Here is an 18,709-nt window from a genome sequence, read left to right as displayed (position 1 = left end):
CCCCGGTCTGCACTCTAGGGAGCAGTTGCAGCAGGGATCAACATGCCACCAGCTTATGTATGTTCCCCCGATAGGCTGTACACGAGCAGGCAGAGACTACATCTGCATGGAAGCTGCCTCTGTTCTTCCCGCTTCAATTCTCTCCTGGTCCTGGGAGACAGTGGTGCAGGAGAGGGTGGTGAAGCACCTGCCCCTTCACTGACCAGACCTTCCTCCTCTTGTGCTCCACCCTCCAGTTCTGAAGCTGCCTCTCTTGCCTCCTGGCTAGTACAGGTCCCCACAAATCATTGGCCCCATCTCCCAAGTCAGATTCCAGCCCCGCTTCCCCGTTGCACACTTGTCAGCATCTTGCCAGTCCTGATAGAAATTATCTTAAGAAAGTTCAGTTTATTTCCTCCTCATCCCTCAGATGCTGCTCAGTTCCTCTGATCCTAATCCTTAAACTTCCACCAATTATATCCCCCTTCTAGTGCAGAGTCCTGCAAGACAAGTGGGAATCTGGTAGCAGCTCCTTCTGGTGTATCAAATGGAGTAGAACCAGGGTAGAAAACCTGTGGTCTCACCATGCTGGCTGGGGTCAACAGAGTCCTAATCCAACAACATATGGAAAACCACAGGTTCTTTCCCAGTCCTACCTGAAGATGCCAGGTGTAAGTGGTATGACATCACTTTCTGGGGAGCTGGGCTCTGGGATCCAGTGGGAGGTGGGGAGGACGCCATCGACTGATGGAGCAACTGCGGCCACCTAGGGACACTGTGCTGCCACCCTGAACAATCATCTTGTCCAACAGTACAAGGTGGTTCATCCATCCATGATTAAGGAAAGTTGCTGGATCCACATGTAATGCCAAGCCATTATTAAAACAAACCCAAGTTCTGTAAGCCAACAACAAAGCATGACTTCAAGTTGTGGTTTGTTGACAAAAACAAAACAACACTGCAGTTAAGATGCTGGGCAGAGTTCACACACAATGCTAAGTGATTATTTACCATGGTTTAGTATTATGTGCAAACCAGGCACTCACTCACTCTCTCGTACATGTGTTACAATTTTCAGTAAAAATGCAAAAAGAAGAACTGATAAACCACAGGAAAATGGCAAGCGTGGATGACCTCCAATGCTGGTAAATTAAGGAGGAAGAGAGTAATATCATCAATGTATCCTAAATGATGTCTTGAAAAAATAGGATCCCTTTGCAAAGGGATATGATTAACAAACATATTTTATCTGGGTTGTTTGCAGGAGATGAAAACAGAGAGCACATCTCAGGGCAACTTGACTGCTTGGTCTAGTGCAGGGGTCACCAAACTTTTTCATCAGGGGGCCGGTCCACTGTCCCTCAGACCTTGTGGGGGGCCGGACTATATTTTGAAAAAAAACCAAAACCAATTCCTATGCCCCACAAATAACCCAGAGATGCATTTATATAAAAGGACACATTCTACTCATGTAAAAACATGCTGACAATCCGCGGGCTGGATTGAAAAGGCGATTGGGCCACATCTGGCTAGTTTGGGGACCCCTGGTCTAGTGAATAGCCTGAGAGCACCTCAGGTGTGGACTTGGGTCAATCCCTAGAATGGAAAACTGCTGGGTGAACTATATAAGACTGGAATATCATAAATATTTTGCAGGAATTGTTGAACAAAGTTTCAAAGCAAGTGATGATTTTTGTCCCCTTGACACTTTGTTTATACAGTGTGTGATTACAGGGGCTTGCGTTGTGCTGATAAATAGGGCATCTGAAGAATACTGTTCAACACTCTGAGGGCCAGGGAGCTGAAATCATGCAGACCACTTTGCAAACCAGAGTGAACATTTCTGTGGTTTTTGTCTGTTTGCTTTGGAAGTAATATCAGTTTTAGACAATTACTTACCAACTAGTGTTGCTGCTGACAACCCTGAGCAGCATCTTGTCAGATAGCTCTATCTCTTCTTTGAAACATCGCTGTTGGCAGCCAAGAGTTTTTACAACTGCCATTTAATAGACAAAACAGCTAAAAGAGACTGTTAACCCATGAATTACGCATGAAGTAGTCTCCCCGGGAAAAACAAAGCAGAAGGACAGGAAGAAACATGGCCAGTGTTTCAGCAATTGGGTTTTTTAAAATAATATTTTTGGAGTTGGAGTTCAGCAGGATCTGGAAGTCCATAGGTTCCTCAGCCCTAGTCTATCCGGTTTAGCTTTACAGCCTGCAAGACAAAGCTAGTTGGTCCTATTTATTTATTTTTCACAGCTTAACAACTTCTGCTTTGATAATTCTCCAGTTTAGCAATATCACATTGACCAAATACGGACACTATATAGTCTGCTAATCTTATTTTTGGCTTTAAAAAGCAATTTGCCTTTTTTTCAATCATGAAGGAAAGCATAACCATCAAAAATTTGAGGTGTTTTCAGCTCTATAAAATGTTGCTTAATTCCTTGCCTTTGCCCTACTTCTATTCCATTCTTTCTTTTAATAATCTTTTTTTCCATTTCTGAAGGTTTTGCCCTTTCCACAAACTCTAATTATATAGCCAATATTTGTGCATATACCCTATCTCTCTATTTCCTGCTCTTTCCATCTTATGGCATGTGCATGCTTCTTATGCTTTTCCTGAGCATTGTTCTACACTTTTGTGCTACATAGTATGCAGATGGGTGTAAAATATTGAAAGGGACAGTTCGACATGAGGCAGCAAAGTGTTTGATGGGCAGCGGAGATTGGTAAACACCTACGAAGGGATCTGTCAGTGCTGTGAGCAGGAAAATTGCCAAAGGAGCCAGAGGTTTTGAATGTGTGAGGATAATCTGTGAACATGAATTTTGCGAGCTTAGGCCACAGAAATCAAACAAAAGCAAGCTTTCTTGTAAAGCCTCCAATATTTCCGCTTCCAGGCTCAGTCAGTTCTAAACCTTTTCTCGCATGCTTTGAGCAGTTCTGGCTTGGGTCCCAGGCAGGGCCTACAAGTGCAAAGGTGCATGAAAGGAAAAAGGCAAACAAGATTTCGCCCAACATGTCAAGAACTTAATCAAAGGTTCAGTCCTCAAAGTGGGTGACAGGTCAGGTGGAGGAACTTTTTGTTTCTGTGTATTTGCTTTTGAACTGGTTTGCGCACTCCTTGGTATGTTTCAGTGTCCCAAAATCTCGAGAGCACTTCTTTGCGTTCTTCCTTAGTGTTCCTCAACAATATGAAAAACAAAAGCTTTGGCCTTTGTGCATGTGCTTCAGAAACACATCAATTGGGCACTTACAGTGTAGGTAGTCTGTAGCATTCAGGGCCCTACCATTAGGCAGAATAAGACACCCACCTCACTTCTTTTCTTGAACACAAGGGTGGCATTCAGCTAACTGGAATTAATGGACCTAATTTAGCCCTGTTTGTTAATCTCAATGGCTCTACGCTGAATAAAATGTAGTTGAACGCCACCCAAAATGGGTGGGGATTGTGCAGTTGAAAAAATGACGAGGGGGGGGGATTAAACATGATGAGCATATCCAATGACAACGAATGCCAGGGACAGCATGTGCAGTAAAAGGATGTGCTTGGTTTCCACACTTAAAGCAAATGGTCCACTTTCTTCTTATTTTTGGCTGGAACCACCTCCTCTTCACTTCTATCTTCAGGCAGGTTCATCACATTCTTAAATAATAATATGAAAAGTGCTCCTTTCTTGTGCTTGCTAGTTACCATACTAATGCAGATTCATAAAGGGACCTTCCCCCACCCTGCTTTTTGTGTGTGTGCGGTGTGCCTGATAAAAGGGCCATCTTAAGCATATCCAGCACCGTGGTGCAAAGATCTCTCTGGCAGCACCCCACCCACCCCCAGTTTCCCAGAGGAGGGCTTGGAACTGGCAACCTTACACAGTGCACCATTGACATAGACTAGAAGCAAGGATGAAATGTTTGTTCCTCACAGGGTTGGCCCTATGATAAGTCAGAATAAAGGCACTACCTCAAGTGGGAAGTGAACAGAAATCCTCTCCTTTGAAGGAGCATAGGAAGCTGTCTTATACTCAGTCAGACTATTGGGCTCAGTATTGTCTGCAGTGACTGGCAGCAGCTCCTCAAGATTTCAGACAGGGCTCTCTCCTGGCCCTACCAGATTGAACCTGATACCTTTTGCATGCAAAACAGGTGGTCTACAACTGATGCAGGTGACGCTGTGGTCTAAACCACTGAGCTTAGGGCTTGCCAATCTGAAGGTCGGCGGTTTGAATCCCCACAACAGGGTGAGCTCCCGTTGCTCAGTCCCAGGTCCTGCCAACCTAGCAGTTCGAAAGCACGTCAAAGTGCCAGTAGATAAATAGGTACCGCTCCAGCGGGAAGGTAAACAGCGTTTCCGTGCGCTGCTCTGGTTCGCCAGAAGCGGCTTAGTCATGCTGGCCACATGACCCAGAAGCTGTATGCCAGCTCCCTTAGCCAGTAAAGCGAGATCAGCGCCACAACCCCAGAGTTGCCCATGACTGGACCTAATGGTCAGGTATCCCTTTACCTTTACCTTTTACAACTGAGCTACAGCCTTTCCTTATAGTACAAGGTGGTACAACTCATTTCCACCTTCTTACACTTCTTTTGCTACAGGACCAGACCAAGCCTATCTGTTTGGCATTTTACATAAAGTAAATTTGGATGTTGTCTTAGTCTTTAATCCTGTGCACACTTACCTGGCGTAATCTCCATGGAGCATAGTGGAATTTACCTCTGAGTAAAGATGCCTATGAGCACATCCATACTGTCATTCTTTTGCAGATATGCTTCAACCACATGCCTGCCAATTCAGGTGGCATAAGCAAATTTGGGTGCTCTTGCTCAACAAACCTGTTTCAGATCAAATCAAATTAATAGAGTTATTGGGTTAAAAGACAGGAAAACGCACTGGAAAGTGTGGGATAACATGACACCATGCAAGGCTTGCTCACACATTACACTTGCACAAGCTGTCTGTATGCATGTACAAGATTTTGTGTGGAAAAGTGTGCACATGTTGATTTGTACAGTTCATTTGTTTGGGTACACAGATGGTAAGCTCCTTGAACACTACATGTGAGTAACCCTATATGAGTGTAGTTTGTCTATTTGTGTACATAGTGCAGTCACCGAATGTGTTGTGTGAACATCCCCACAAACAATTTGGAATGGATGCTTAATAAATTCCTGGAGTCATAATAAACTCCCTGCAAACTTGGTGCAAACAAATCAGGATGTCTGCACCCTAAACAAGTGCTCTGCAAGCAACCTAAAATTACCCTCTCAGCCTGTTTTGAGGATCCACTTAACATCAGGGATAGGGAACCTGTGGCCCTGCAAACGTTCTTGGACTCCAGCACCCACCATCTCTCATAATTGACACTGCTGTCTGGAACTGATGGAAGTCGGTGCTGAAACACACCTGGGGAGGCACACAAATTCCCCATCCCTGATACAAGCCAAAGTGGGTTCTAAAAGCCATCGAGTAAATTTCAATAAAGCAGTAAATTCGTTGCACGTGATGCATCGCGCGCAGGCGGCGCGTTCTCCCCTACAACACGTAGCATGCTCGATAACGTGTGAATCGGCCCCAATGAAGGTTCAGCGCCTGCATTCTTCGGCGTGTGGAGGGGGTGGGGAAGCGAGAAGAGCGAGGCAAAAAGAGCTGCCTAATATAATCCCTTGAAAGCATTTGGCTCTCTACAATCACTAGTGGGAGCTGGAGAGGGCAAGGAAACCAAGCCGAGCAGATCTGTCTGTGAGAGAGAATAGAGGCGAGAGCAGCGGCGTGGAGAGGGGACGCCGGAGACGCCGCGCACGGAGGCCGCCGCGGCTCCGGGGGAAAGGAGAAGCCTCTGGCGGCGCGAAGTGGGCGACGCCGCTCTCCCGCCTCCTCCCAGCCCAGGAAGGGAAGCCCGGCGTGACTCGGCTGCAGCCTGCCAGCAGACTTGGGGTTTCCAGGAGTTGCAAGTGAGTTTGGGAGCAGCCCGGGCGGGAAAAGAGTGAGCCGGGCTGGTGGTGATGGTATTGCTGAAGGACAAAACTCTGAGGTGGTTTTAAAAATTTTTGCCGCGCTTGTTTCACCGCGTTCGCCTTGGAGTCTGTCCGCGCGCCCCTCACGTTTTCCCGCCCCCTCCCAGTAGTCTCTGAGGCGCCTTTTCACCCCCGGCGAGGCAGGGGGGCTCCTGAGGGTGGCGGTGGGAAGCGCCTGGGCAGAATTGGGCGCAGGGGTGGGGGTGGGGTGGGAAGAGAGGTCTCTGGAGGGAGGGGGACAACGTATTCCTGGCCCCAAACCCTTCAGTTTGGGAAGGGTGCGACGAGTCCGCGGCGTCGGTTCCTTCATCGGTCTCCTCGGCAGAGCACTGCCCTCCCCTCAATTTCCTCGGGGTTCCGCCGGGGAAGCTTTCAGGGCTTCTGAACACAGGAGACCGAGTCGAGCACCTCACACCTCTCGTCCTTCTGCCGGTTGCTATATGAAAGGAGTGCGATAAAGAGCAGAAGACAGCCGAGAAAAACCCATAGCTGGAGACTCATTTTATTAGAGCCAACGAAGATGTCACAGAATAGTACTAGCAAGCTTTCAAGTTGAGCAGGACTCTTCGTCAGGCGAGATGTTAACACAAAGCAGGAGGGGACTGAGGAAAAAATAAGCAAACCAAGCAGAAAAGTTAGGCTGGGTGTTGTAGCCCTAAGGTCAGCTTTTAGGACCACATTAGCCTCTCTGGGTAAAAATGATTGGTTGCTTGCAGGTGCCCTGTTGAGCACGCATCCTGCTTTGTTCCTGCAAAGGTTGCAAGCAGATTAGACAACGTTGGCTATTTATTGAGCACCCACTCTGTGTTGTATGCAGCTAAATTATGCTGGGAGTGGACTCCTTGAAATAAATGGACTTAAACTACTCCTGTCCATTAATTTCTGTATGCCTACTGTGAATAGGGCTAACATAGTATTTACCTTTTCCAAAAACACATCAGAGGGCTGTATCCAGTATTGCATCAATCAATCAGTCATCAGCCCACAGTTTGCAGCACATTTTCCTGTTACTTATTGCAAAAAGTTTGATTTGGTGGAGAAACAGGTTTGCTGTGCAAGAGTGTCAAATTGACCCTAATGCTCAATTTAAAATTGTCACCCCTGCTATCCCACAATGGCCAACCAGATGCCTATAGGAAGGGGCAGGCAGCTGCCCTCCCATCAATCAAAATCAATACAACTCTGGGGTTCTCCCCCCCCCCCACGCAAAAATCCTGGCTACACCGATGCCCAAGCAGGACATGAGAGTGACAGTCCTCTCCCATTGTTGAGCTTGCAGTCAATGGGGGGGAGAGTAATGCTGGCATGATAAACTGATTTTGTGTCACTGTTGCTGTTTCTTTAGTTTGGAGTAGCAATGGCCAACACAATGATTGGGAACAGTCACCATGGAGATTTCAGGCATTGTGTGTGTTTGAAGCAGATACATGCAAAACCATCTGGAAGTTCTGTAGCAGATTGATCTATCAATGTGATTAATTGCACACAACCACACATTTCTCTGTAGGATTAAAAAAAGAAACTAGAGCAAGACAACGCAGAAATGTTGGGGACAGGCAAACCTCCTCAGCATGGTGGTGGAAACCCTTCAACTGAGGAATGTTGGTGGTAGGAGTTAGGAGAGAGATGTATAGCCCACTGCTGAAAACTCCACATTTGTTTCTAATTTGACACCAGCTAAATTAACAGGGGGGTTATATCTAAGTTACAAAAGCCATGTGAACCAACATCACACATTTGGCCTGTAGTTGGTAATTTCACTCTTGGAATAAATTAGCCCCATGTGTGGTCTTTTAGAGTGAGGGCATTTTGAACGTTAAAGGCGAAAAAGGTTTCTATTCATTAAAAGTCAACTTCGCGATCAGTAGTCTAATACGTAGTATGGTACTGAGTGTCCTTTATCCAAGAACTGTACTAGCAGCAACTGCAAACTCCTTGTTCTAACAGGTGTCCTCTGTCCACTATAATTTTCCATTCCTGCTGGTAAGATGACCCACCGGTTACTAGGAACTTTTATCAAGTTAACTAAGCCTCACCAAGGATAGTAATCCATATGCTATTCATTGCACCTGCATTTTTATTTATTTTTGCACTTTACCATTGTAAAGATACATAGATACTTTCTGTCTTGATTCAATGACATCTGACTTTTTTGGACGATTATATCAGAGGACTGGTAGTGGATTTTGGTGGCTTCAATAAGCATTAATTAGACGAGGTCCGCTCTTCTTGGAAGAACATGTAGGCAAAGGAGGAATTGATTCCATATTCATAGTTTCATGGAGATGAATCTGTGAGAAGGAATGCAGTCTGAAAACCATTGTAGACAGCGACATTGTTTCAGTGTATCTGAAGAAGTGTGCATGCACACAAAAGCTCATACCAAATGACAAACTTAGTTGGTCTCTAAGGTGCTACTGGAAGGAATTTTTTTTATTTTGTTTCAGCTACAAATAAACCATTCTTGGCAAGAAGTGGCTAAGAGAAGATCTGGTGTGCTTATTGGGATTTAAGAGAGGGGCTATAGCTCATTCCTTAATCACAGGTTTTGCACACAGAATGTTACAAGTTGAATTGTTGGCATTTCTAACTAACAGAGCAAGGAAAGATCTCTGCCTGAGACCTTGGAGATCCCATGTCAGTCAGCATTAGACAGTAATAGGACAGATGTGCCAATGGTCTTACTCAGTAACTGTGAACTTGGGCAAAGACAGACTTGGCGAAATAGATGAGATTCAGTTTGGACCCTGATTTTTCAGCTTTACAGCCTGCCTCAGTCCAAATCACTTTGGAGGTTGCCCGATTTCATGGGTTTCAGTACCCTTTTCTGACCAAAATGAAGCTCCATTTCCTTTCCCCTCTACTATTGGGAAATAAAAACCAGCTGTAACTTCCCCTGTTTTGACAGCAGTGGATGAAATCTGCTGTTGTAGGAGCCTCTCTAGAGTCCAGAGTGGATAAAACCTGCCAAATTTTAGGAAAATGGGACCTAGTTTGTTTGCCTCTACCCACCCCCGTGTGTGTGTGTGTGTGTGTGTGTGTGTGTGTGTGTTGCTTGAACATCTTTAAAGTTGACAGACAGATTTTGGTAAAGGGGAAAACTATAACTGATTTGCTTACTTCTCCATGTGATTTTTGTCTCTCTCTGTGTGGTCACTAATTCAGTGGCATTAGACGCGTGCCCCCTAGGTAGTGCTGCACACAGAGATGCAAGCAAAGTGTTTTGACTTGAGTAGACTGGTGTCCTGCAACCTCCTGCCTGACTTCCCTAACTCTGCATCTTCTTGGAGCAAGAGGAACTTGGGGCAGGTGCAGGATGAGGCTGCTGGTGGTGTCGTGCCTTCTGCCTGCTCAGCTGCTCCCTGCAGTGCGAGCGGATAGAATAGCTTGTACCCACTGCCAACTCAAAGTAATCCTAGACTATGCCCTGCACCTTGCTCCCACTGCTAGTGCTGCCAGTCTCAGAACACAAGAGGCTGGGGTGAAGCTGCCACTGCTGTCTGTCATCACTGCTCCTGCCTTCAACAGTGATGGTGCATTTGAGCAAGAGGAGTAAGCCTAATGGCCAGTGTTGCTACCAACTCTGCCATTGCTCCCAGTCATTGCTCCCTGGGGGCAACACATGGTTTGCTGCCAGCATCATGTGCATGCCTCATGATCCGGCAAAATAATGGATTGCTAACAATAGGGGTGTGGGTGTGTAACAACGATGGTGGCAAATGTCAAAGTGATGCCTTGCTTCTTACAACACTGACTGTGCACACGATATTGTAGTGCAGTAGTTGGAAGTACTGTGTGTGTGTGAGGGAGAGAAGCCCACACATGCACTAAGGTGGTGGTGATAAGAGTTAATAAGGTAGATTTTTTGCTTGTTTGATAAAAAATAAATCCATTTGGGACAAACAAGGGTGTATGTGTCTTTCTTCACACAAAGATACTAATATTTAATAATATAAGGCAGATCACTGCTGAATAAAATCAGTGCACAGAGCGTGGGGTTTTTCTCACCAGGCTGGATGGTTAACAGCTGGCTCCCTTTTCACTCTTTCAGAGAAGGCGGATGACAACAATAGGGGCAGTTCTGGGGAGGGCAATTGTAGTAAGTCGTCTTCCCCAGCCTCCCAGATGTTCTGGTTGCTGAACTGCATTCCTGAACACCTAGATCATGTCTAGATATCAGAAATCAGGGGTGTGCAACGGCCACAAGCTTTGCCTTGTATCTGTAACATTTGGAAGCAGCCCATTGTGTTTTGGATCTGCTCTGATTCATTATTTGCGTCCAAATCTGAATATCTGTTTCATCTCTATTGACTAAAAATGGCTATGACTCTTTCCCTCTTCACATAAGTGGATGAAATTTGCAGGCAGATGAACCCTCTCCTGTGCAAATTAAGCCTGCCAAATTCCAGGTAGATTCATTCAGGGGATATGCAAGGGGGGGGGGCAGTCTCTTTTAGTTTCTGATGAAACTGAATGCAAATTGCACATGTGGTCATCCTTTGGAGGAGATGAAGCCTAACACATTTCAGAAAGATAGGTGCTGTGGTTATCCTACAAAGGCAGACATTGCCACTTTGGAGTGTGAATATAGAAATCACATCTCCATCCCCAATTTCTTTAGGGGGCAGGCAGAATTGGTGCTGGGTTAGAAACCTGCCAAAGTTTGGGGAAAAAAAGGTTCAGGAGCCATTTTGCTAGGGGATTTTACTTCTGCTGTAAAAACTTGGAAAAGTCATACCTTTTTTCTCATACCTGCCTTATTGAAATTCCGCTCTGAAGAAAAGAGACAGTGAAAGCTATGGTTTTTAATTGTTTGTTAGGAAAAAGAATGCTTGGGAAAGAAGCAAGCCATCCCAATAGTCTTAGTCCTGCTGTTTACACACTTTTCTCACAGACAAAACTCAGTCGAGAATGATGACCCATGAGAAGAAGAACTCTGTTTACTTCAAAATCCCTCCACCAAATCACAGTGATTTAAGTGCTCTTGTAAAACAATTAACCGTGATTAAAAGCTGGGCCTGTATGTCAAAATGAAAGATTGTACCCTCTCTCCACCCGTCTCCTCTCATCTTCATCATCTCTCCTCTTAAGCTCTGGGAATTTCCTCAGTTAGCTTGTTTAATTTCTCAGAAAAAAAACTTGTACAAGTCACAGAGCGACTTGGAAGTTTAGTGGTGACCCTGACACCTCCTTGAAACACCTTGCTAATGGTGCTCTCTGACTTGGGAATGTGACATCATGACCCAAATCATTCTGATTTGCCTTATTTTGGGGGGTACACAAAGAGCCACTGTGTTGGCCACTGTGGTGACAGGATGCTGCTCTAGATGTGGCTTTGACCTGATCCAGGAGGGGCCTTCTTAAGTTCTTAGACCTTTCAGAAGTTGATAGGGGACCTGCAACAAACTGCTGCAGAATGGAGTCCTGCTGTTTAGGATTCCAGCCATTCCATTTCACCCTTAATATTTGATTCCTCCTTGCAACCCTGTCCCAACTCCCTGGTATGGTCAGTCAGCATTTGTGTGGCATGCGCAAACCTTGTTGGGAAGGTTTGTTTGGTTCTCCACAGCCCTAAGACTTTCCAGAAATGGTTTTTTGTTTTTTGCTTGTACTTCAGCAAACGCTGGCATTCTCCAAAGCCTTCAGATATTTCCTTCTTTGGGGTGGTAGGTGGAGGTATGCTGTTTTTGGCTACTTACACAACCACATTCACAGCCTGAACTTTGGAATTAAAAGGAATGATAGATTTGAAGATGCAGTGCAATGTTTTAATCTGGTGGCCATTTCCCCCCTTCTAAATTGCAACCAAATATTACTTTAATTCCTACTACTTATATTTCTTCTTCAATAATACTAACTAGATGCAAGCACCACTTGTGAGTGAAGCTCAGTTCCTTTGATTAGGTCAATGAATGCTGTGTTCTGCTATATAATAATAATAATAATAATTAATAATAAATTCATTTTATTATTTATACCCCGCCCACTCTGGGTGGCTCACAGCATATATCAGAACATGCTAAAACACAAAATGTTAAAAACTTCCTGATACAGGACTGCCTACCGATGCCTTCTAAAAATCCTTTACGTCTAACGTCTAATGGGAGGGCGTTCCACAGGGCGGGTGCCACTACCAAGAAGGCCCTTTGCCTGGTTCCCTGTAACTTCGCTTCTTGTAGTGAGGGAACCAGCAGAAGACCCTTGGAGGAGAACTGTTTTACGCTGTTTTATGCTTGTCTGATATGTGTGCAATCGTGCACAAGTGCATCGCAGCAACTCAGAGGTGACCAGAAAAGGGGGTGGGTGGGGTGGGGTGGGGTGGGGTGTAGTGTAATGGGCAGAGCGAGTTCTGCCAATGCTCATGGGGGTCAGGAACGTAACCCTGATGCAAAACAATTTTTGCCTGTAATGTGCATATCGTTCCATACTATCACAAACACATATTTTTGACAAGGATCAGAATTGTGTGTGGGGGGTTTATTAAGGGGTAAAATAAATAGCTGATACAAGTGAATAATTCTGATTTAAATGAAACACGTTGAGGAGCAGATGGAAAACACATTCACTTCTACAATACAGCATATTTATAGTCTGGTAGAACTTCACTACATTAAGTTCACGAAGAAAGGGATGGAAAAGCTGTTCTTAAAGCTAATATTTGTAATTGACAATTTTTCCCTGTATAAAAGCCTAAAATGCATGTTCCATAGATGGTGGAACTGTGTAGATCAGGCATCCCCAAACTGTGGCCCTCCAGATGTTTTCGCCTACAACTCCCATGATCCCTAGCTAACAGGACCAGTGGTTGGGGAATATGGGAATTGTAGTCCAAAACATCTGTAAGGCCGAAGTTTGGGGATGCTGGTGTAGATGGAGGAGAAGTTGGCCATCTAATCCATTTCCTCTCTGCATACTCCTTTTTTTTTTTACTGTTCCTATTCCACAAGAAGGAAAAGGCTTCCTTCTCTCCACACCTGAATATTCAGATTATATTAAAACAGTGATAAGGAACCTGTGTCGCCCTCCAAATGTTTTTGAACTACACATCCTATCAACCCCAGCCATCATTGAGAATGGTCAGAGCTGTATCCCACCATCTGGAGGGCCGCAGGTTTCCCCATAGGCATATCAATTCTGAAACATCAATAGATTAGTGCAATTGTCAGCCACATGCACAACACTATGGCATCATCATCATTATTTGTGCATGTTAGGTTGAGCTTGTGAATACAGATGCCATTTGGCTTGTTCACATTCTGAAGCATGAAAATAGAGGGGGGTTTATTCTTCTGAAATAGTGTTTTCAATTGCAGCCCAAGTCCCATTGAACTTTAAATTCTAATTAAAAATCAGAATGGAAAGCATGCAATTATTTTCAGTTTAACACAGAGCTAACCAAAAGTGAGAAAGGGAGGATCCAGGTCACCTGCAATGTTGTTATTTTGTTGCTGATAATATGTCTTGAGTTTCCATTCTATATGTGGTCAAGTAGCTGAGTACAGTACATTTCTGTAGGATGTAAGTAAGTAGTCAGCTGCTTCATCGCTGGTGATGAATTCATGAAGTCTGCTCTTATATCCGATCCCTTCCGAAAGGGGATTAACTGACAGTGTGTGCCAGGTGGAGTTTTCCATTGTGGAAGTAAGTTCACTTTGCAAGTGTTGTAAGCAGGTCTGCATCAACTGGGCTTTAAAATGTGAAAGTTTACTCCCTGGCATAATATTTTGCTCAAGGAAACCCTCCTTTCATTTGTCAGCTAGCTCAGCAGCCTAGTGACATCACAAGTCACTTGAGCTTTGCCCTTGTGCCTAACCATAATGTCATTACAAGCTCCTTGATGTGTGCAGTATCAGGTGACCTGATTTGGATCTCATGAAATAATAAGGGGACACATCATGGAAAACATTAGTTGAACCAGGTTAAAGCTTGCATGAGAGCCCACTGTGAATCTCCTGAGCAAATGGTAATTTGTGGGGATTTTCTGGATCCCTTCCTTGCAACCTCAGTTTAGCCCAACTATGAAGCACATCATTTTAAAAGAAGACAACAGTGGTTCTTCTTTTGAAATATTCTTTACTGCAGGTTGTTGCCTTGTATTCTGGACTGTTGTGGCATGAAACAGCAGCATCAAGTTACATGAAATTTTTTGACTCAGGTAAATAGGACTTGCCATTTTTTAAAATCTGTATTGCTGCTGTGAAATTCAGATGTTTAAAGCATGAAGTATTGGTCCTGTTTCTTCTGTGAATAGAGCTATTGAACCATTGAGTCACTGTCTGGGTGAGTTCATGGAGAAGTATTAGGTGGAAAATGTAGTAATAGCTTCAAAAGTGGTTTTTACAAATTACATCATCCTCCTTCTCAGTGGTCCAGGTCAGATATACACATTTAGAGTGTACGGTGCTGAAAGTTGGGCGGGGAGGAGTCAGAATGCTTGCTTTGTGTTTTGCTTCTAACATTAGCACACTGTATTTGGAGAATTATACTTAATCTTAGCATGGCTTGGATGCAACAGATATCTTATTAAATTAAATAGATATGTTGTTTTCCCATTACATGGATGGTGGTTGAAGCATTTCTAAGCTCCTTAAAGGAAGTATACCATACATACATACATACTTGATTTTGTTTGTATGCCACCTTTCCACAGTTCTAACCATGCTCAAAGTGGCTTACAATATGAAAAGACTACATAGCTACAATATAACAAAACTGGTGTGTGTGTGTGTGTGTGTGTGTGTGTGTGTGTGTATATATATATATATATATATATATATATATATATATATATATATATATATAATAAACAATGAATAAAACATTAAAGAATACACAACCAAACTGAACATTTTCCACATAAATCACAACAAGATCTATAATAAAAATGGAAGAAACTGCAGCAACAACAGAAACAACTCCCCAGCCCCAAGTAATGTGTTTGGAGACATGGTAGAGAAGTGTAAGGAGCTATGTTCGTCTATGTGATTTCCTAGCGCAGGCTTCCTCAACCTCGGCCCTCCAGATGTTTTGAGACTACAATTCCCATCATCCCTGGCCACTGGTCGTGCTAGCCACTGGTCCTGCTGGCCTACAACTCCTTTGATCCCTAGCTAGCAGGACCAGTGGTCAGGGATGATGGGAATTGTAGTCTCAAAACATCTGGAGGTCCGAGGTTGAGGGAACCTGTCCTAGTGCTTGTGCTGCATATTTGGAGACATAGGAGGACACGGGTGTCAATCTAGCAGACACCCCCAGTTCTGTAAATGTGATTTGGACTTAACTACAGTAGGTTAAAGTTTTCCTTCTTTTTCTTATGGAACCTAGCAATAACAACAGCCTTGTGACATGGCTTATTTGTGCCAAGTGGGTCCTAGATGTTAGAAAAAGGCTACGCTCAGCTTTCCCAGGCACCAGGTATTGGCAAGGGAGGCAACTGATCAATCCCACTACCTATTCTTTCTTAATCCATATGCACTGTTGCTTAGGACAATAGGTGCACCAGTGTATCCTTGCACAAGTTTCTGTCCCCTGGAGGAATGAAAGCTTTTCCTGTTAATGTTTGCAAAGGCAAGGTTTCATAATTTTATTTCCCTGTGAAGATTTTGTATTCTTCCCCACTCACTCTCTGCTGCTGATACGCTGCCTGATCCTTTGACCTGATTTTCGAAGGTGAAACCATTACAAATTGTGAGGAGTCAGCACCTTTTGAAAAGTTAGGGAACTGTGAAGAGTTTGTTCTCAGTTGAGTCCTCTTTGAAAGAGGGATTAAAACCCAAGCTGACAGATTGTGTCTAAAGCAAATCTAGGAATGGGATGACAGGGATCTTGTGATTGAGTGGCAAAGGCACACTGTTGTTTAGTTTTGTGGCATTTGTGAAGCTGGGAGAGGCTTTGAACATCCATGCCTTTGCTATGGCTGACTCATGTCAGATGTTAGCTGTTCAGCTTACTGGGAACAATTGCCTTGCAAATGCATATGCTCCTGGCATAAGGGTCTTCTTCAAAAAGTATGTTTCCTCCTGTGGTGCAATGGCTCAGTGCATCTGGCTGTTAACCAGAAGGTTGGTGGTTTGAGCTCATGCAGGGGTGCCAACTTGAATAAAATATTGTGGGGACCAGGGAGGTTGGACTAGATGACCCTTGGGGTGCCTTCCAACTCTCATTTTGTGATTCTGTGCTGTGATACTATCAAACATTTGAATTAATTACCTTTGCTGCATCTAAGCAAAGGATGCTGAGTGGTCTGGAGATATGCACCAGCACTTTTATTGACTGATTATATTTTCTCGATCTCGGGAGTCTCTGTTTTCCTGTAGAAGAATTTTTTTCCCCTTACAAATCCGCGCTGTATGCCTTGTAATCGAATATGACTCTGCTTGAATCAGTGAATTTGTGGGTAATGGGTGTGATCAGTATGTTTTGTTTCACCTGACTCACTAATGCCAGGCACTCCAAAAGCAAAGGGCATTGGTATGACTGTACTGCAGCTGAGCAGGCAAGCCACCATCTGAGCAATGGTGGTGCTTTATCTTAGTAATTGAAGAAGAAGAAGAAGAAGAAGAAGAAGAAGAAGAAGAAGAAGAAGAAGAAGAAGAAGAAGAAGAAGAAGAAGAAGAAGAAGAAGAATCAATAGGAGTATAGCATCTAGGTCAAGGGAAGTAATAGTACCACTGTATTCTGCTCTGGTCAGACCTCACCTGGAGTACTGTGTCCAGTTCTGGGCACCACAGTTCAAGAAGGATACTGACAAGCTGGAACGTGTCCAGAAGAGGGCAACGAAAATGGTCAAAGGCCTGGAAACGATGCCTTATGAGGAACGGCTTAGGGAGCTGGGTATGTTTAGCCTGGAGAAGAGAAGGTTAAGGGGTGATATGATAGCCATGTTCAAATATATAAAAAGGATGTCATATAGAGGAGGGAGAAAGGTTGTTTTCTGCTGCTCCAGAGAAGCGGACACGGAGCAATGGATTCAAACTACAAGAAAGAAGATTCCACCTAAACATTAGGAAGAACTTCCTGACAGTAAGAGCTGTTCCTGACAGTAAGAGCTTTGATGGTGTTTCCTGCTTGGCAGGGGGTTGGACTGGATGGCCCTTGTGGTCTCTTCCAACTCTATGATTCTATGATTCTAAGAAGAGCCCATCCCCAGTTTATGGGGAGAAGGAAAGGAATTTAATGAAAATCAGAATCCCTACCTCTTGACTTCCCCTAACGATAGCCAACTCATTTCCTGCTCTGAAGTTAGTAGCAAAGAGATCTCTTGGAAGGTAAGAGGCAAAGACCTCCCACCCCCTAAACCGATCTTTGGGGTATGTGGGGCAAAAGGTTCACCAACTCTTACTCTACCAATGTAGTACAAAGGGTTGGAACTGGGCGTACCACAGGATGCTTCAAAGGCCCACTGAAACATGTTTGTACAACACTTTGAGGATAAAGCTGTTCACCTTTAGAATTATCTTGATGACAGCTCCTGATGACGTGTCCAATATTACAACTTGGTGGAATCAAATTCAGCTGATGCAGCCTGATGCAGCTGATGCAGCCTGATGGCATGGAAAATGTACTTGCACTAATGTGCCCGGCTATGTGCCCTCTTGTACCCTGCAAGTGCTTCTGACACTACGGTCTTATGCAGTACAGTCATACCTCGGTTTAAGTACGCCTCGGTTTGAGTATTTTCAGTTTAAGTACTCCGTGGACCTGTCCGCAACGGATTAATCCACTTTCCATTACTTTCAATGGGAAAGTTTGCTTCAGGTTAAGTACAGACTTTTGGAACCAATTGTGTTTGTAAACCGAGGTACCACTGTATATAAATTGTTGCAGTAAATATCACTGGAAGTTTAGGTTGGTGTGGCAGCCATAGCCATTCCTAGATTGGAATAGCTTCTTTATGGAAGTCCAGGCATTGGTAACCTCTAGACTGGAGTACTGCAATGCTCTCTATGAACCCCTGGAAGCCACAGCTAGTGTAAAATGCTTCAGCAAGGGGGTTGAAGGGGGTGCCCTATCAGCAACATGTAACATTTGTGCTAAAAGAGATGCACTGGCTGCCAATACATTACTGCACCCAATTTAAGCTCTTGCTATTGACATTTCAAGCCCTGAACAACTTGGGACCAGGTTTTCTTTGGAAATGCCTCATCTCTCTGGTTACTTTAATCCTCTGGAGAGACACTGTTAGTAGTATGGGGGGAAACCATCAGATTTTTATTTGATATTTGCCTATTATAGTGATGTGTACCCTCCCCACCCCCATATTCCAGCATCTTCCAATTAAAGGTTGCATGTGTAGCCAAGCTGGAATCATAGAATTGTAGGGATGGAAGGGACCCTGAGGGACATCTAGTTCAACCCCTTGCAATGCAGGAATATGCAGTCGTCCAGAATGGGGATCGAACCTGCAACCTTGGTGTTATCAGCACCACGCTCTAACCAGATGAGCTATAATTACACTGGCTGCCTTGCATGCAGATTCTGGGCTGATTTCAGGGTGGTAGCCTTGACCTATAAATCCCCAAATGACTTGGGATCCAGAATGTCTGAAGCAGCCACTCCCTGTCTCAGCCTGCCAGTGTTTTTTAGATCTGGGAGGGAGGCCCTTCTTCTTGTTCCACAACTGGGAGAGGTGCATTATGTGTTGGCAAGGATAGAGTTTTCTCTGCATTGGGGGCCCTGTTTATAGAACGCCTTTTCTCAGAAGCATGAGTGGGAATGA

At 44.3% G+C, this 18,709-nt stretch overlaps 1 protein-coding gene across 2 annotated transcripts in view; it reads left to right on the top strand.

Moving 5' to 3' along the window:
- Nucleotides 1-5,665: 5,665 nt before the first annotated feature.
- Nucleotides 5,666-18,709, top strand: part of BMPR1B (bone morphogenetic protein receptor type 1B) — a 213,555-nt gene continuing 200,511 nt past the window's right edge. Inside the window, exon 1 of one of the 2 annotated variants that reach the window (XM_035112925.3) lies at nt 5,666-5,928. The gene's annotated coding sequence lies outside the window, so the exon portion shown is untranslated. The remainder of the gene's footprint in view (nt 5,929-18,709) is intronic. The other variant, XM_088660495.1, reaches the window with a different exon arrangement.

This window comes from Zootoca vivipara, chromosome Z1 (genome assembly GCF_965207765.1).
Source record: "Zootoca vivipara chromosome Z1, rZooViv2.hap1.1, whole genome shotgun sequence".
NCBI classification, from domain to species: Eukaryota; Metazoa; Chordata; class Lepidosauria; order Squamata; family Lacertidae; genus Zootoca; species Zootoca vivipara.
This window is presented reverse-complemented; position numbering and strand designations above follow the sequence as displayed.